This window comes from Benincasa hispida, unplaced genomic scaffold, assembly GCF_009727055.1.
Source record: "Benincasa hispida cultivar B227 unplaced genomic scaffold, ASM972705v1 Contig509, whole genome shotgun sequence".
Classification (NCBI taxonomy): Eukaryota; Viridiplantae; Streptophyta; class Magnoliopsida; order Cucurbitales; family Cucurbitaceae; genus Benincasa; species Benincasa hispida.
The window spans coordinates 236,182-257,248 of record NW_024064890.1 but is presented as its reverse complement, the minus strand read 5'-3'; positions in this window follow the sequence as shown (position 1 = coordinate 257,248).

The following is a 21,067-nucleotide window of genomic DNA, read 5'->3' as shown; positions in this document are numbered from 1 at the left end:
TCGATTCACGAACGTATGTAGAACACCACCACAAGTGTTGTCTTCGTATTCTCGGTGTGAGAATCTAGGAGTTGTGGGCTCTGTATGATCTTGGATTGGGGAAGAAAGAAGGTATACAATCGAGTAGATGATCGAGTAAGTGGGAGATATGAACACTATCTATCGTATAGACGATGTACTCGATCGTTTAGATAATGGAATCCTATCGCATAGACTTTGCTACTCGATCGTGTAGCAACAATCAATGAGTAACTATCGTATAGTCAACTCTAGACGATCGTGTATGCTCTCAACGGCTATGGCTTAGTAAAAACTATGTTACTATGATTGAGTCCTCTCTTCCAAAGGGAGTGTGTGGCCACTATGTTAAAGACCCGAAATTAGCCCTTAAAGGAGCAATTTATTTACTTACCTCTGCTTCAGGTAATGAGTGAATTTCGTCTTGTGTAACTGAGTTCCCAGCTCCCCAATTAGACAAATCCCCAAAAAGGTAGGCTTGTTGAGTTGGCAATTGGCCACGCTCACCCATACTAATCAAAGGATCGCCCATAGAAAGACACTCAAGATTAAGGTCATGTCATCTATGATCATTTTAGTGAAATGTAAGTTTCAATTATCAACGACGTAATATAAAGAGAATAATCATCTCATGGTCTAATCTTATACAAACTCTTTGTATAGGACACCTCCACTCGCATGCCTCCACATGAATGATTAGGATCAGACCATTTGTAGCACTTTACAACACTTGTAAATATTTACAAAGCGAGTCGTATCCGTAGTGTCACCAGGATAAGATATCCCTTCTTTATCCTTATACTACAGACGATTTAGGTTATTGCTTAAGGCATGATCCACTTGGATGTCACACATACATGTTTAAGTTACATGAAATAACCATGGATCGTAGTTTATTGAATATGAGTAAATGCAAATAAAATAACATTTATTTTATTAATAACAATGTGTACAAAAGGTTTACAATAAATGCATACTCTATACCCCAGTATCATTGTACAATATACAATAAACTAGGGCATACTCTATACCCCAGTATCATCTCCCACTTGCCCTAGACAAGGTGTCGCATGTCTCGTAGACCCAGACTCTTCAGATGACCCTCGAACACTTTACTTGTGAGAGCCTTTGTAAACAGATCAATAACGTTTTGCTCCGACGCAATCTTCATGATTATCACATCACCACAATGCACAATCTCCCTGATCAAATGATACTTTCATTCAATATGCTTGCCTCTCCGGTGACTCCAAAGTTCCTTAGAATTTGCCATAACCCCGCTGTTATCACAATAGAGTGTGATCGGCAAAGACATATTTGGAACAACTTCCAAATCTGTAAGGAACTTCCTAAGCCAAACAGCCTCTTTAGCTACTTCACAAGCGGCTACATATTCGGTTTCCATAGTGGAGTCCGCGATGCATCGTTGCTTGATGCTTCGCCAAACTATAACCCCTCCATTCAGAGTGAACACTGACCCTGATGTCAATTTCCAAGAATCTCTATCAGTCTAAAAGTTAGAGTCTGTGTACCTGTAAGGATCAAATCCTTATCTCTATACATGAGTATATAGTCTCTCGTTCTTCGAAGATACATGAGAATAGTTTTGACCGCTATCCAGTAATCTAATCATGGATTAGACTAATAACGACTGACAATCCCTACTACATAGCAAATATCAGGTCTAATACATAACATTGCATACATGAGGCTTCCAGCAGCCGAAGCAAAGGGAATCCGTCTCATTTCCTCAACCTCTTAAGATGTCTTAGGACACTGTTCCTTAGAAAAAACAATTCCATGCCTGAAGGGTAATAAACCCCTTTTAGAATTCTATATCAAGTACCTGATCAACATTTTATCAATGTACGATGCCTGAGACAAGGAAAACCTCTTATTCTTACAATCCCGAATGATCTGGATCCCTAGAACATAATGTACCTTTCCTAAATCTTTCATTTGGAATTGGGCAGCTAGCCACGATTTAATGTCAGTGAGAAAACCTACATCATTCCCAATAAGTAGAATATCATCCACATACGATACCAGGAAAGCTATTGAGTTGTTGATGATTTTCTTGTAAACACAAGGCTCATCAACATTCTAATCAAAGCCAAATTATTTGATTGCACTATCAAATCTAATGTTCCACGATCCAGATGCTTGTTTCAGCCCATAAATGGACCTATTAAGCTTGGAAACTCTTTACTCTTGATTTGGAACAATGAAACCCTCTGGTTGAGCCATATAGATGGTCTCCTCAAGATTACCATTTAGAAAGGTAGTCTTGACGTCCATTTTCCGTATCTCATAATCATAAAATGTGGCTATGGATAGGAGAATCCTGATAGACTTCAACATGACAACAGGTGAGAAAGTTTCCTCATAGTCCACTCCCTCGACTTGGGTATAACCCTTCGCCACGAGTCTAGCCTTAAAGGTCTACACCTTCCCATCTACACCTCGTATTCTCTTGTAGATCCACTTACACCCTATAGGTTTTACCTCATCAAGCTGATCCACAAGTTCCCAGACATAATTGAAGTACATAGACTCTATTTCCTGATTCATGGCTTTAATCCACTCATCTTTGTCAATATCCTCCATTGGTTGCTTATAAGAAATGGATCCTCAACTCCATCATCAAACATGATGTTTTGGGCTTCAGTCAAACCCATGTAGCATTCCGGTGGGTTCACAATCCTTCCACTACGTCGAGGAAGTCTCAACTCTTGAGATAGTTGACTAGATGAACCAACATCAACAACTCTTGTTGATCTATCAATCTGTTCAATAACTCTTGTTGAACTCTCAGTAGTCTCACCAGAAATCTCATGTAAAACAAGCTTTTTTTGTGGTTTATGATCCTTAATGTGGTCTTCTTCCAAGAAGATGGCATTTGTCGACACAAACACCTTATTCTCACTCAGATCATAGAAGTGTCCACCCCTCGTTTCCTTGGGGTAGCCTATAAAAAGGTAAGCTTTCGAACACGGTTCCAACTTTTTAGGGCACTAGCGCGTGAACCGGACATCCCCAAATCCTAAAGTCGCATAAACTACCTTTATGGCCTCTCTACAGCTCAAAAGGCGTTTCAGAAACACTTTTCAAGGGAACGTTGTTCAAAATGTAACATGTAGTCTCCATTGCAAATCCCCAAAACGAGTTTGGAAGATAAGCATAACTCATCATAGACCGAACCATGTCCAATAGAGTTATGTTTCTCCTTTTTGAGACACCATTCTGCTGAGGTTTACCTGGGGCCAAGCGTTGGGACGTGATTCCATGTTCTATCATATAGTTCTGGAATTCGAGGTCCATATACTCGACACTACGATCAGATCATAGTGTTTTTATCTTCTTACCTAACAAGTATTCAACTTCAGCCTTATACTTCTTGAACTTTTCAAGAGCATCAGACTTATGTTGTATTAGGTATAGATACCCGTATCTTAAATAATCATCTATGAAAGAGATGAAATATTCATACCTATTAGGATTGGTGTCCTAATTCTCCCGGAGTTTCGTAGTCTATAATCTATATACATTGTTATGAATAAAATAAGAGTTATTTTATTTGACATTTACTCATATCCAATAAACAAAGCTCCATAGTTATTGTATGTAAACTTAAGCATGTATATGAGATATACAAGTGAATCATGCCTTAAGTGATAACCTAAAAATGTCAATAGTATAAGGATTAAGGAGGGATACCTAATCCTGGTGACACTACGGATATGGCCCGCTTTGTAGAGGTTTACAAGTATTGTGAACTACTATAGATGATAGATCCTAACCATTCATGTGAAGACATGCAAGCGGGGCTGTCCTATACAAAGAGTTTGTATAAGATCGGACCATGAGATGACTAGTCTCTGTATATAACGCTATTGATACTTAAGACTTACATCTCACCTAAACGACCATAGGTGACATGACCTCAATCTTGAGTGTTTTAGAACTCCTACCTTTGAGAGCAGTCCTTTGATTAGTATGGGTGAGTATGGCCAGATTGCCAACTCAACATGCCTACCTTTTTGGGGATTTGTCTGATTTGGAAGTTGGGAACTCAGTTACACAAGATGGAATTTACTCCTTCCCCAAAGCAGGGGTAAGTAGATAGATTTCTCCCTTAAAGGCTGATTCCAAGGCTTGAACATAGTGGCCACAACTTCTCTTTGGAAGAGAGAACTCAGTCATAGTAGGACTATGACTTATGTTCATTAGAGGGATCAGTGGTACTTAAGGAGTTAGATGTAACTACAGGGGCATAATGGTTATTGGCCCAACTGTACTTACAAGCGATCTGTGAAGGGTTATCGCACTGTTGATTGGTTGATATGGACACATAATATATCTGTAGTAAGAAGAGTGCAGTTGTCGATCTTTAGTGGAGTGCCTAGCAGTTAACAGATGGTGGATCCCGTGACTAAAGAGTTTAGTCAGTTATTCACGTATTGTTGGAGCTTCGAGCTACAGGTCCATAAGGTCCCTTTGGTAGCTTAATGGATTCAAGTTGATAATCAATTCTTGGTATTGATTTGAAATGTTCAACAAGGAAATTCGATTATATATGATATAATCGATGTGATGTATGAGATATATCAAGTGAAGGATTAATGTAAATGAGATTTATATTAAGTACCATGAAATAGAAAAAGAACTATGGTTTATATGTTTCATGAGATGAAAGATTAAAACTTTAGGTTATAAATATAATATGGTAAGTTGGTTATCATATATATTTATAATAATATTAATTATTGGACATTTATATCTTTTTCTCTAATAACCAATTGAGTGGGAGGTTATTAGTGGTTTCATGGTAACTGTGAGATAAAAGAAAAAATGTTTTCCTAAATTTAGGAGATTTGCTAAAAGTTTTCGTGAGAGTTTCTATTCTCGAGAAATAACTCACTAATCGTTGTCAAGTGAATAGGATTCACTAGACGACAACTAAAGAGAGACTAAACAATCATGGAGTGACATTACACGATAGTTCACTTAGCTGGTCGGCTTCTAAACGATCGTGGAGCATTTACAATACGATCGCCGAGCATTTTCTAAACGATTGGGAATTCGTCTATACGATAGAATTTTGTCACCTCCACTTGCTCAATCATTTACACGATTGTTATTTCTCCGATCTCTTCCTATAACCAAGTCCACACAGAGCCCACACTTCTGGATTCTCACACCAAGAATATCAAGGTAGCCATTGTGGTGGTGTCTTACACAACTCGACTAGGTCGAGGTGTTTAGAGGCCGTTCGTTGTGTTCATGGTGTTTGTATGGTGGTTATTGATTGATCGTACTGTGTTGTGGTCATTGTGTTCGAGCGTTCATGTGTTGCAGTCTTGGAGATTGAACGAGTGTTCATGATCAAGGGAGTTTGAAGCATGAGTCTTCAAAGGTATAGAATATTTCCCTTTATTATCTTGTAAAGCATGCGGTAATTTCATTTTGTGCATGACCATTTAGTGTCCGTTTCTGGACTGTAATTATGTATGTTCAAATACAAATGGAATTTAGAACGATCATTCTGATGCTCATGGAAATCCTTATGTCCGATTTCCTTCAATACCCACCTCGAACTCTGACACTCATCGAACCACAGAGGTCTAGATGTATAAGCTCCAAGGTTTCCTTGGCTCTATAACCTTTTCCAGTAAAAGGTTGTTTGGTCATCTTACCCTCAAGGCATGATTCACATACTGGCAAGGAATATTCTTCTAAACCTTTTAGAAGTCCACAATTCACCAACTTTTCAATGCTATTAAGGTTGATGTGACTTAACCTTAGATGCCAAAGATAGGCATTTTTCTTAGGAGAAATCTTTGGTCTTTTTACAGTTGTCGCTGTTCTGAATATTTCAGTATTAAGCAAGGCTTTTATGACTAACGGCCTTAGTACATACAAGTTATTTTCCATTAAACCAAAATCAATCTCCATACTATTCTTGAAAATAAACACTTTATTCTCAGTAAAAGAGACGGTATAACCTTGTTCAATAAGAAAAGAAACCGAGATTAAGTTCCTCTTGATATGAGGAACTACAAAAACATTATCCAGTAACAGATAACGTTTCTTGTCCAAAAATAACTTCAGCCTACATACAGCAACAGCTGAAACAACCTCACTAGTATCGACTCGAAGAGTCAACTCTCCATTTTCCAACGATTTCCAAGAACTAAATCCTTGGTAGGAAGAACTTACGTGATTAGTAGCACATGAATTAAGTATCCAGGCAGAATCATAATTCTCTACCAAACATGTCTTCAAGATAAATAAATCACATTTACTGTCTTTAGACTTCTTCCTCTTCTGGAGAGTAATGGGATCAATATCAGAACCTAAATAAGCTCCAAGTTCCATTTCAAAGAACAATTCTCATCGGTGAACGTTTCCAGAGTCAGCAACAATTGCTTTCTCTTTTAGTCTCTTAACATTCAAGAAAGAATGGAGGTTATCTTGGGAATTGACACAATTGATTTCTTTATCATCCATCCCTTTGTGCTCAAAAAATAAGAACTGATGTTTAAACAATTCTTGCAACGAGTCCATAATCTTACGTGCAATGACCAAGTTCTCAACCCTTTTGGCCAATGCATCAAGTATGCTAGCCAAAATGTGAAGTCGGGCCATCAAATTAGCCTTCATCCACACCTCATATGCATTACGAACATTTCGCGGTGCATCAAGGGTCAGGATTTGGGGACACTTCTCAAAAATGTCAAACTCGAGGTCGTTTACCACGAAATATGTTTTAAGAGACTTTTTTCAATGTATGTAATCGATCAAATTAAAAGAGGTACCTAATGGAAAATCATACATATTGCTGAAAAAACAAACACATTGAGCTACATTAGATTTTAGCAAATACTCTTGAAAAACAAAATCCAATATGGTTTAGCAAAATCTAAATGAACCCCATATGACATCTAGTTTTGCAATTACGCTTCAGTGGTTTAGGACAAAAGCCACCGAAGGGTAGTCAATTTATCCCTCCTCTGAATTGAGACACTTTTAACCAGTCATCAATACCAGAACAACTCTTGTTCCTATCATGACTAGCCATCATTGATTTGGTCAAGAAATCATTAACTTGCTTAACAATTTTTCATAAGTGTGACCCTTCATTTTAGATCCTAAAGTTCCGCCCCAAGTAGCCAATCTGAATGGGAAAAAACTGATTGAGGCAAAAACTAAAGCGACCCTATCCATTTCTGGAGTTCACCTTGATATTGACCAACTGCACAAACCATCCAAAGGAGGACACTCCCACGACTCCACTATGTCGTGCAAGAAGATCACACGATGCAAACCAATGAAGAAGACTGCAGGAAATGTTGACACACATCCTTCACCCACTTACTATAAACACTCTCTCCGTCCACCTTCATATTGACTCATGCAAACACCATCTGAAGGGGGATGCTCCCAGGGCACCACGAGGCCAAGCATGAATCTCACAACATAAACATTCAGGGAGAAACGTGAGTGGAATTGACATATCATATATATATTTTCCTCTCACTGAGTATTTTATAACCTAGGGTTTAGTTTACTTAGAAAAGCACGGCTAACGATGTTAACTAAGTGACTTTTTAGGTTTTTCCAAAAGTAACACTTACTTTAGAAAGGTGAACAACTTTTGATCATCATCCATTAAACTCTTTAACGAAGTCTTTGATCAACTGTTGCATGCTTGTAGCAAATCTATCTAATTCACCTTTTCAGGTAGGTTTCCAGGTAGGGGTGTTCCATTTTCGTCAGCTTAAATACCCCAGCCTAGCTAGAAATAGCCTTAGACACAAGGTCCCTTACAGATAGATTTAATACAAATTTAATCTTTTATGAAAATCAATTTAATCCTATTAAATCGATTCAAAAGATTAAAATTAGGTATCTAATTCATTAGAAACATGAACTTAGGTCTATCTCAATCCAATTCGAAAACCCTTTTAAAAGATGAGTTCACCTAAGTTCGGATGCAACTCTTTCTTATTGATTTTAGTTATAATTTCCATTATAACACTTATAACAGGAAAAAACTAACACCAACCACAATGCACAGCAACACATACAAGGCATTCATAACTCTTATACATAAGCCTAAGTGTCATGCACCATGCATTGTTCATTCATTACTACTGGTACATAGAACTTATATAACAAAGAAATGAACCAAGCATACATGCTCTTATACACCCTTATACTATAAATCTTATAATATAAAGATGATGCATGAATATGCTTAATGCATGCATAAATATAACTCTTATATTTCATGATGCATGAGCATGCTTTCTTGTAATTTTATCATGCCATTTACAATATTATAACACTTATAATATATGATGCATGAATAAAATGCATAACCTAAAGTGGGTTTTAAATCTATATGTCATACACTATGGCATATAAACAAACATACATCTCATGTACATTAAATAAAAGTTGATGAACCGGGATAATTAGCCTCAAAATCTCAAGAAAAAACAAAGCTAACTATTACAAAGAACAATGAATCTACCGGTTCAAACAGGCAAACCGGGTCTTGAATCGTCTGGGCGAAGATCGCATCTCCTTGATCGTGTAATAAACCCTTGTGATCGTCTAGCAATGCTGTATGAGCATAAACAATCGTTTAGCAACGATCGTGTACCTTTGACTATGCAATGAAGCATGAGGGCCATGCAATCATGCAGCGCGCATCGTGCAACACATGTCTTAAACGATTAAGTAGACGACAATGATACGGTGAAGCATAATCGTCTAAACAATTGATGAGCAAGCGTAAGGTATCGTATACTGGATGATCGTGTAGTCAGTGACTCTGCGATGAAGCATGCTAAACTACACGATCATTTAGTGCGCGCACCTTTTATTAAACGACGAGCATTAAATACTCTATGCGATCGTTTACCCCAAGCACCCACGCGATCAAGCAACTAACACTACATGATAGATAAACTCTTTACCCCATCGTTTAGCATTAGCTAAACGATCTTTAGTAAATACTACACGATCGGGCTGAACTTTTCTACATGATCATTTAGCTTGGGCTACATAATGCGACCAACCTTTGGTCTTCTTCTTCGATGAGAACTGCATCTTCATGCTTCAAAACTTCATCACAAACGACTCAAAAAACTTCAAACACTTCGAATACAGACTCGATTGTTTGTTATTTATGCCTAAAAATGCAAGGTCCTTTACAAATTAACACTTTGTAAACTTAAAGAAAGCTTTAAACATAGGCAATCATCCCATAAACATCCATCAACACATCCACAAACACATTTAACGCTTAAATGCATTGCAAAACAAAATTAAAACCCACCGACTGTAAAAGAAATTCAATACACAAATGAAATTTGGAATATCAGAACAATCTGACTCTAATACCAATTGAAGGAAATCTAAAACAGAGATCTCCATGAGCAGCAGAAGTGGATCGTTCCAAATTCCATTTAGAATGAATACAACAATCACAGTCTAACTGGAAACAAACAGATTATGCATATGCAAAAATTACAACATGTTATAAGAGTATACAAAGGATAGAGTATGCATACCTTTGAAGAACAATTCTTCAAGTATCCCTCGATTAGTCTTCAATGCGTCCAAATGCAGCACTTGAACGCAACGAATAGAACACCAATAGCACGAACAACTCGATGCTCCTCGAACCCAATCGACTCCAACACGATTCACGAACAAATGTAGAACACCACCACAAGTGTTGCCTTGGTATTCTCAATGTGAGAATCTAGAAGTTGTGGGCTCTGTATGATCTTGGATTGAGGAAGAAAGGATATACGATCGAGTAGACGATCGAATAAGTTGAGATATGAACATTGTCTATCGCATAGACGATGTACTCGATCGTTTAGAAGATGAAGCCTATCGCATAAACTTTTCTACTTGATCGTGTTGCAATGATCAATGAGTAACTATCGTATAGTCAACTCTAGAGGATCGGTATGCTCTTAATGGCTATCACTTAGTAAAACCTATTTTTACTTGATAGCCTTTTTCCGTAAGAATTTTCTGAATGAATCAACTACTAATTTTGGAAAACAATTTTCCTTTTATCTCACGGTTACCACAACAATTCCAATAACCACCCACTCAAATCGGTTATTAGAAAAAAAGAATTAAGTATCATATAATTAATATATTATAAATAAATATGATAACCAACTTATCATATTATATTTATAACCTATAGTTTTAATATTTCATCATTGAAACATATAAACCATAGTTCTTTTTCTATTTTATGATACTTAATATAAATCATATTTATATTAATTTCTCCAATTAATGTATCTAATACATCACCAATTATATCACATATAATTGAATTTCCTCTTGTTAATTTGAACACTTCAAACTAATCCAAAATCTGATTCTCAACTTCAACCCATTAAGCTACCAAAAGGACCTCATGACCTGTAGCTTGAAGTACGTGAATAACTGACTAAACTCTTTAGTCACGAGATCCATCATCTGTTAACTGTCGGGCACTCCACTAAAGACCAACAGATGTACTCTTCTCATTACAGATGTATTTTTGTGTCTATATAATCAATCAACAGTGCAATAACCCTTCATAAATTACTCGTAAGTACAACAGGGCCAATTTACCATTTTGTCCCTGTAGTTACATCTAACTCCTTAAGTACCATTGATTTCTTTAATGAACAATAAGTCATAGTCCTGCTATGACTGAGTCCTCTCTTCCAAAGAGAGGGTGTGGCCACTATTTTCAAGACCCAGAATCAGCTCTTAAGAGAGCAATTTATCTACTTACCCCTACTTCGGGGAAGGATTGAATTTTTTGTTGTGTAACTGAGTTCCCAGCTCACCAATCAGACGAATCCTCAAAAAGGTGGGCTTGTTGAGTTGGCAATCTGGCCATTCTCACCCATACTAATCAAAGAACTACCCTCATAGGCAAGAGTTCTCAAAACACACAGGATTAAGGTCATGTCACCTATGGTCATTTTAGTGAAATGTAAGTCTCAATTATCAACGGCGTTATATAAAGAGACTAATCATCTTGTGGTCCAGTCTTATACAAACTCTTTATATAGGACACTCTCACTCACATATTTCTACATGAATGGTCAGGATCAGACCATTTGTAGCACTTCACAATATTTATAAATATCTACAAAGTGGGTCGTACGTAGTGTCACTAGGACAAGGTATCCCTCCTTTATCCTTATACTGCAAACCATTTAAGATATTACTTAAGGCATGATCCACTTGTATGTCACACATACATGCTTAAGTTACATGAAATAACCACGGATCTTAGTTTATTTGATATGAGTAAATGCAAATAAAATAACATTTATTTTATTAATAATAATGTGTACAAAAGGTTTACAAAATACGAGACCACCGAGAGAATTAGGACACCAATCCCAACAGAGGGCAGCATTGCAACGCTACGACTTGAAGCGTTGCAACACTACGATAGCAGCGTCGCAACGCTGTGCGACACATTGCTGCTGTTCTTCCTCGTTTTCGGCTCTAAACTTGTCCTGAACACTTCTATTTGATCCTGATATCTTTAAGAACCGTTGCTCTTTTGATCGATATGGACTTACAGACTCGAGGCATTAATTAAATGTCCCAAAATACAACAGGCCCTTACAATTTAATCAAATTAAAAAGTAAACTATGGCCAAAATCGAGAACATCCACTTTTGGAAACCAATATTCAAATCATTCATAATGTAGAATAAACCCACCTCTAAACGATTTTGTTTCGAAGAATACAAAGAATGAAGATGCAATGAATTGGCTCTAATACCAACTGAAGGGATCGAATCCTGCAGCGGAAGCGTTCTCTCATGTGAAATCGTCTTGCATCCCACGATTCGATTTTTAAATAAACAAAATTGTTATACTAGACAAAATAGATAAATACATAAACTAGCATGCTATTGAAGAAATGGTTAGAAAGATTCTTACCTTTGTAGATTCTCCAAGCGGCACGAACAATCCTCTCCAAGGTTCCAACAATCGGATCTTCAAATGGTCCATATCATGAATAACTCCTTAAGCGATCTTGAACACTACCACGTGAGTTAACTCGTTATTCTCTGGGATTCTAATAAAGGGATAGGTGGTATTCTTACTATTGAAATATGGAGAAGAGAATAACATTTTGGAGAGTAAAGAGGAATTATAGCTTTGAGAAAATTCTGCACAATAACACTAAGAAGTTGTGTATTGTCAGAGTTTCTCTACAATGAGAATTGTGTATTTAGTGCATTTCCAAAGGACCATAGGGAAGTCTTTATATAGAGAAGGACCAAGGATCTTTCCCAATATATTTTTCTTTTCTATTATTAATTAAATAACATTTATTTAATTAATTAGTCCATTTTATTAATTAACACTTATTCGATTAATTAGCTCAACTAAATAACACTTATTTAATTTTGATTTGCACAATAATTAAATAACTACTTATACATTAAATCCAATTTAATGTATACATTTAATTATCATATACATCTCATGTATATGTGAAAGACCTCTCTATTAATTAATTCTTTGTAATCTAATTCACATGAATTAATTAATTTGAATCTTATTCAAATATTGCTCTCCAATTTAATTATGAATCATATCCATAATTAATTATATATTAATCACATTAATATATATTTTCCTCAAATTAATTTGAAAAATTCAAATTATCCCTCTTAAGTATCCTCTAGTGAGCTAACAAGGGGACCTGGTGGATCTGTAGATCAGAAGCTCCAACGATATGAGATTAACTGGTTAAACTCATTAACCAAATTAATCGATATTCGTTAACAGTGGCTACACTCCACTAAAGCCCACAACTGCACTCTTCTCACTATATATATATTTATGTGTCTACGGATGTAGACTAATACCAGCAAGTTAGTCTTCACGCGTGTTCGTAACTTCAACTGAGTCAAATTATCGTTTTACCCTTGGGTTACCTCTGGCTCCTTAATTACCAATGCTCCTCTAATGAACAACCTATTTATGGTTCAACCAATAAACATAAACCCTTCTCGGACAAATGAGAGTGTAGGGCTCTTTGTTCAAGTTCTGGAGACACTACTTAAAGGAACACTCATCTACTTACCCTCAAGGAGGGAAGGAGTGAATTCCATATTGTATTATTATGTTTCCAGTTCCCCGCTCGATCTTGTCCCCAAAATAGTAGGCATATTGGGTCGATGATCTGGCCACCCTCACCCATGTAAATCAAAGGACAATCCCTCGTGAACAGAAGTTCATAATATACTCAAGATTGAGACTAAGTCGCCTAGATCATCCTATTGAAATAGAAACCAAACTAGTCAACGGTGTTCACTACTACAAAAACAGTGTTTCTTGACGTTTTTTAAATGTCAAGAATCACTTTTCTTAACGTTTTAGAAAAACGTCAAGGAAGCCAGTGTCAAGAATGTCGATTTTCTTGACGTTTTAAAAAGTCAAGAAAAGTGACACTTGATATTTAAAAAACGTCAAGAAACACTGACACTTGACATGTTTGAAATGTCAAGAATATAAGTATTCTTGATAAGAAAAAAATGTCAAGAATATCTATAATCTTGACAAGTAAAAAAGGTCAAGAAATTTGCTTGTGATTTTTTTAAAAAATATCTGTAATGCTGACGTTTTTACTCATAATTGCTCTTGTATTTTGATCCAACAACCACATTTGGTATATATATGACATACATTCACCAGTCAAATAAACAATACATGCATTTTCAATCTTATATATCAACCAAATTTCCACCAATATCTCTTTATAAAAACTTCACTTCTTTAACATTGTCAATATTACAACCTCATAAAGTATTTCTAAGTTAAAAGAATATGGAAAACCTCATATGAACAATTCCAACATTATAATCAACCCCATATGAACAATTTCAAAAGTACAACTATCAACCCTCATATGAACACATTTCCTATTGTACAATCAACAACCCCATTCCCCTCTAAGAACAATTAAAAAAAATACACCTATCAATCTCGTATGAAGTAATCCTAGCCAAATCTCGCTCACTATGCTCCTGCCTCCACAAGAATAACGTAGCCCACCTTGAACTCGTCGCTTTGAGGACCTACATCAATGAAATAATATACAAAAACTAGAACATATAGATTGAAACAACTTAAAATGACTAAACTTAAGCACCACAGCCTATAAAGTCCTATAAAACTATACAACTCCATGAAGGATTTTGTAAGTTAATTAGAAGAATATAGACAGACCCATATAGGCACTTCTAAGACAATATAAGGAACATAATTCTTACCGTCAACCAAATATGAACAGTTTCAAAACATACATTTCCAAACCTTCTATCAAAACTATCCATTTACCCACATAACATCTATCACATGTACCAATCCAAAACTACCTTTGACATTGTATTATGGTACCTAACTATGAAACTTGTCGAATGTATATAACTCGGGACAAGAGAGCTACATAATGATTTTAGACCATACCTCTTGAAGGAAAAGGAACTAATAATGAAATAAAGCCCAATAGCACAAACGTCAACAAATTACTTTTTACGAAGCTAGAACTTTTCTCATAGCGGCATCTTGACGTCAATAAAGAACCATTTCGTATAAAATATCCTACAAATGATACAAACACAAAGTTTCAAAAAAATATCCCCAACTTTGCTCAACACATCAAGATCAATGTAAAATATCAATGTAAACCTAATCTAAACTAAATCTACTTACCTCAATGAAGAATCTCTTCAAGATTGATGAAATAAAATCAAGCCCTAACTTTGAAAGTTCATGTCTCAAACCAAGAACAATATTAAAGAAGAATTTATTATGTGATTCAAAAATATACATGAGAGATTAAGCCCTAACTTTGAAAGTTCAAGCCTCAAACGAAAAAATCAAGCCCTATCTTTGAAAGTTCATGCTCAAATCAAGAAAATCAAGAATTAAACCTAATCTAAACTAAATCTACTTACCTCAATGAAGAATCTCTTCAAGATTGATGGAATAAATCAAGCCCTAACTTTGAAAGTTCATGCCTCAAACCAAGAACAATATTAAAGAAGAATTTATTATGAGATTAAAAAATATTCATGAGAGATTAAGCCCTAACTTTGAAAGTTTAAGCCTCAAACCAAAAAAGTCAAGCCCTAACTTTGAAAGTTCATGCCTCAAACCAAGAAAATCAAGAATTAAACCTAATCTAAACTAAATCTACTTAACTCAATGAAGAATCTGTTCAAGATTGATGGAATAACAAATATGCATCAAAGGGAGTGAAAAGCCAAGAAGAATTACAGAAATTTTGCAAGAAGAAGACAGAAAAACGAGCAGTTCGGCTAGAAAATTTCTTTTAAATCTATTTTTTAGCGCTGCAACGCTATCGAGAGCGTCACAACACTTTTGCGAGGTGCACTATTTTTCTGTCAAAACTTGTAGCGTTTAAAGGTTATTGAGAGCGTTGCAACGCTGTTTGCGTGAGGCACGCCCGTTTTTCATTTTTCTGTCAAAGTTCGTAGCGTTGAAACGCTACTTTTTAGCATTGCAATATTGCCTTGTATATTCTAATATTCTTAACGTTTTAAAAACGTCAAGAAACCATTAATTGAACTTAACATTTTGAAAATGTCAAATATAATATTTTTTGGAAACCTCCGCTTTTTTAAAACAATTCTTGACATTTTTTTTTAAATCACCTATTTCTTGACATTTTTTCATAAAAACATCAAGTATTTAAAATTGCAAACGTCAAGAAAGGTGATTTTTCTTGTAGTGGTTACATCGGTTACTATTTTGCGGTCTAGTCTTATGCAACCTCATTACATAGGATACCCCTATTGCACCTACACGAATGCGTTGGATCATTACGTTTGTATTAAATACAAAGTTGGTTTTATCCATAGTGTTACTAGGATAAGGTACCCAGCCTTATCCCTATACGATAGATCCTTTTGATTGTATCTTGAACATTGATCCCTATATGTCTCCATATACAGTTAAAGACTCATAAAATAGCCTTGGATGTTAGTTTATTGGATTTAAGGTTATTAAGACAAATTTGATAACAATAAAAACAATAACATTTATTGGTTTAACATATATAACACTTTATTGATGAGGGTCAATTAATAACATTTAATATCTACGAGTTTTAAGGCATAAAACTCAACAAGGATGACATGACATATGGCCGTTGGAAGTCAAATAGCAGACCAAGTTGGTAGCTGACAAGAAAGCTTCAAGGCAGAGCCAATGAACTTCTGATGCAAAGCAAGCGACACTCATCAAGGTATGGAAATTAATGCACCTTATCAGCATAATCATTAATGAGAGAACAAAAAGTTGCTCCTTGACGCCTATAAATACCCAATGAGATTTCCATGCAAAAAGAGAAGGATAGCCGATAGCCAAGAGACAACACATTGGAGAAAAAATCTGCCCAAATTCTTACTTCAAAAACACTTTCTCTTCGAGCCGTTGTGAAATCTTAAATGAAAGCTTAGGATTTCTCTCTAGAAGCAAGAAGGGAACTTCACCTTCAACACACTCTTTATGAAGCAATCATCTATAGAGTCAGAGGGAGCAAGGAATTGCATTCCACAGCTTGATTCTCTCTCTCTCTCTCTCTTTTCTTTCACGGTTGTTATTTATATTATGTAAAACATTGAAAGACTCTTGTTTCTCAATATGAATGCATCCATGATTTATCTTTTATCCATCTTCTCAACTTTTACCATGAGCAACTAATTTCTTTATAGGTTGAGAAACTTTGCAGCTAATATGAAGTAAGTAAGACTTAATCATACGTTTAACTTGTTTTATGTATGCTTTATAAATTATTTGAATAAGTCGAAAGATTATTTTAAGTAGATTAAATCTAGGTTTGAAAAGGGAAAAGATTTAGATCTCATAAAATAAGAAGAGACTATCTTTAGAAATAAAGAAACATCTTTTGCATCAAATATCATTGCATGCATCCTAGAGATAGGCTATAGTGGCTAAATATACTGAGAAATGTAGGTTGTAATTTTTTAGCACTTTGCTTGAATGCATGATTCATGCATTTACTTAGGAATGATAGTGAATATTTTTCTCAACCCTAACTTTATTTATTCGAATCTTGTACTTCTCGCACAAACTGTTTCACTTACAATTGTGCTTTCCATCACATTCATCACTCTTTATTTTAGCAATAAAATAGGATCAAAATCATCGCATATCTAGTAAACACCTTACGTCGAGATCGAAACAATATTTTCCAACGCATATATAGAACACAATCCCTCAGTTCGACTCTGGGCTCACCAGAACTCTAATTGGATTTATACTTGGGTCTAACTAGGTAAAACAATGTGTTGATTAGACATCACATAGCACTCACTCCATCGCATATTTAAAACAAAAAAATGCTTAAAAAGAGGAAAATTTTCTAAGTGTTTGAAATGAGTGCCCTCAATTGGACATAAAGTTAGCCAACACTTAGAGAAAAACTTGAGAGTTCAAAGCAACGAAGAGTTAGGCGTGTGGCCCAGTTGGAAGAAAGCAAACTTCTTAGGTGTTAGTAATGGAGCTCTGGGGAGAGATGGGGAAACTAACACATGGATGGAAATCAGAGCACTAGATGCGATGAAGGCATGACTTACTATGCGTTCAAGGGTCCAAGGGAGGAAATGGGCTAAGTTTTTCATGAGACTTGCGTTGATGGCTATATAGAGGGAAGGGTGGGTCGAGGTTGACAAAGAAGAGTTAACTTTACAAAGAGTTTAGTAAATGTCAGGAGCATTGAAACATGATAGGCACATGGTAGAAGGTGTGGCCCAAGGCAAAGGCTAGGAGGCCACAAGGAGTGTGTTGGTCAGAAGGTTTAGAGGTTAATGCGTGGGGCTATTCAAGACCTATACGATTGAGCAAGGAGGGTTGAAACATGTTTAGAGATTAATGGAGGCATTGATGGGCGGCAGGTATAAGCACGAGCGCTTAAAATAAAACAAGTGTATGCGCTGGCTGGTGATGCGTTGGCCGAGGGGGTGCAATGCTGGTTGGGGTATGCGTTGGTCGAAAAGGGAGACTTCTATGGATGCAAGCCTATGCGTGGGTGAAAGGCTTAAGCACTCACCTTGATCACCTAGTTAGTGGGTTAAGTGGCCTAATTAGTGTTGAGGTTGATGCCTTAAATCTCGTAGGGTCCTATAGTTTGTAAACATTATTGAACAACCTCATTGTGTATTTAATAAAATATGTCTATAAAATATATGATATTTTAGTTGCATTAACCACAAACTAATAAACTAACATCCAAGGTTATGTTTTGTAACTAAAAAATATATGTAGAGACATACGGGTGGATCATGTTTAAGTGATAACCTAAATGATCTGTAGAAGATGGATAAGGCTAGGTACCTTATCCTGGTGACACTATGAGTATGGTTCGCTTTGTAGGTGTTACAATTATTGTAAAGTGCTACAAATGATCTGATCATGATCATTCATGTATAAATATGTGAGCGGGGATATTCTATATAAAAGAGTTTGTATAAGACCGAACTACGAAATGTTTAGTCTCATCATATAACGTCGTTTATAAGATAGACTTATATTTCACCAGAATGACTATAGGTAACATGACCTGAATCCTGAGTGAGTTGTGAACTCCTACCTACGAGGGCGGTTCTTTAATTTGTATGGGTGAGAGTAGCCAGATAGCCAAATCAATAAGCCTACCATTTTGGGGATTCATCTGATTGGGGAGCTAGGAACACAGCTACACAAGATGGAATTCACTCCTTCCCAGAGGCAGGGTAAGTAGATAAATTGTTCCCTTAAGAACTGATTCTGTGTCTTGAACAATGTGGCGCTACACCCTCTCCTGGCCTAAGAGGGGTTTAGTCATAGTTGGACTTTGATCTATTGTTCATTAGAGAGATCAGTGGTACTTAATGAGTTAGATGTAACTACAGGGGCAAAACGATAATTTGGCCTAGTTGTACTTACGAGCAATTTGTGAAGGATCATCGTACTGTTGATTGGTTATATCCAATGGACACAAAAATATATCTGTAGTGCGAAGAATGCAGTTGTCGGTCTTTATTGGAATGCTCGACAGTTAACAAATGATGAATAATTTAATTAAAGAGTTTAGTAATTATTCATGTACCATTAGAGCTTCAAGCTACAGGTCCATAAGGTCCCCTTGGTAGCTCAATAGGATTAATTGAGAATCAGTTTTTGGATTAATTTGAATTGTTCAAATTAATGGAGGGATTTAATTATATATGATATAATTAAGTTGTTTCAATTATATGTGATATGATTATTGTAATGTACTTAATACATTATAGTTTAAAGAGAAGAAATAATATTTGAATGAGATTCAAATATAGTTTCTATGAATTGGATTCATAGTTGTTAAATTTAATATAAATATGATTTATATGAAATGTCATACAAGAGAGAAAAGAAATTATAGTTTATATTGTATGATATACAATATTAAAACTATAGGTTATATGTTATATTTGATATAACATATAATTTAATATATATATAATATGATAAGTTAGTTATCATATTTATATTTAAATTAATTATTATTTTAATAATAAGGGAGGGAGTTACAACTCTCTTCCCTTCTTTTCTCTCCACCCACGCAAGTGGGTGGTGGTTATATTTGGAATGTAGAAAAGAAAAAGTTTCTTCTTCTTCTTGGCCATGTTGAGGTTGATGCCCTAGATCTCGTAAGGTTCTGTAGTTTGTAAACATCTGTATGAACAAACATTTGGTGATTTATAATATGAAATGTTTTATTCATTCCAGTCTATGAAATATGAGATATTTTAGTTGCATTAACACAAACCAATAAACTAAGATCCCTGGTTATTGTAGTAACTTAAGCATGTATGTGGAGACATACAAGTGGATCGTACTTTATGTGATAACCTAAATAGTCTGTAGTATATGGATAAAGGAAGGAAACCTTATCTTGGCGACGCTACGAGTGTGGCCCGCTTTATAGATGTTACAAGTGTTGTAAAGTGCTAAAAATGGTTTGATCCTAACCATTCATGTACTAGACATTCGAGCGGGGATGCTCTATACAAAGGAGTTTGTATAAGACCAGACCACGAAATATTTAGTCTCGTTTTATAACGCCGTTCATGACAGAGACTTTCATTCCACTAGGATGACCATAGGTAACATGACCTCAATCCTGAGTGAGTTAGGAACTCCTGCCTATAAGGGCGGTCCTTTGATTTTCATGAGTGCAACTGGCCAGATCGCCGACTCAAACCTACCACTATGGGGATTTGTCTGATTAGGGAGCTGGGAACTCAGCTACATAAGACCGAATTTACTCATTCCCCAAAGTAGGGATAAGTAGATAAATTGCTCCCTTAAGGGCTGATTCCGGGGCTTGAACAATGTGGCACCACATATTCTCTTGACCTGAGAAGGGTTTACTCATAGTAGTGCTGGGATTGGTGTCCTAATTCTCCCAGAGTCTCATTGTTTGTAATGGTACACATTGTTTGATGAATAAAATGACTGTTATTTCATTCTAGCATTTACTCATATCTAATAAACAAAGCTTCATGGTTATTCTATGTAAACTTAAGCATGTATATGTGATATACAAGTGAATCATGCCTTAAGTGATAACGTAAATAGGTCGGTTGTATAAGGATTAAGGAAGGATACCTGATCCTGTTGACACTACGGCTACAACCCACTTTGTAGAGGTTTGCAAGTGTTGTAAACTACTACAGATGATAGATCCTGACCATTCATGTGGAGACATGCGAGCGGGGGTGTCCTATACAAAGAGTTTGTATAAGACTAGACCACGAGATGACTAGACTCTATATATAACGTCATTCATACTAGAGACTTACATCTTACCTAAACAACCATAGGTGACATGACCTCAATCCTGAGTGTTTTGGGAACTCCTGCCTTTGAGGGTGGTCCTTTGATTAGTATGGGTGAGAGTGGCCAGATT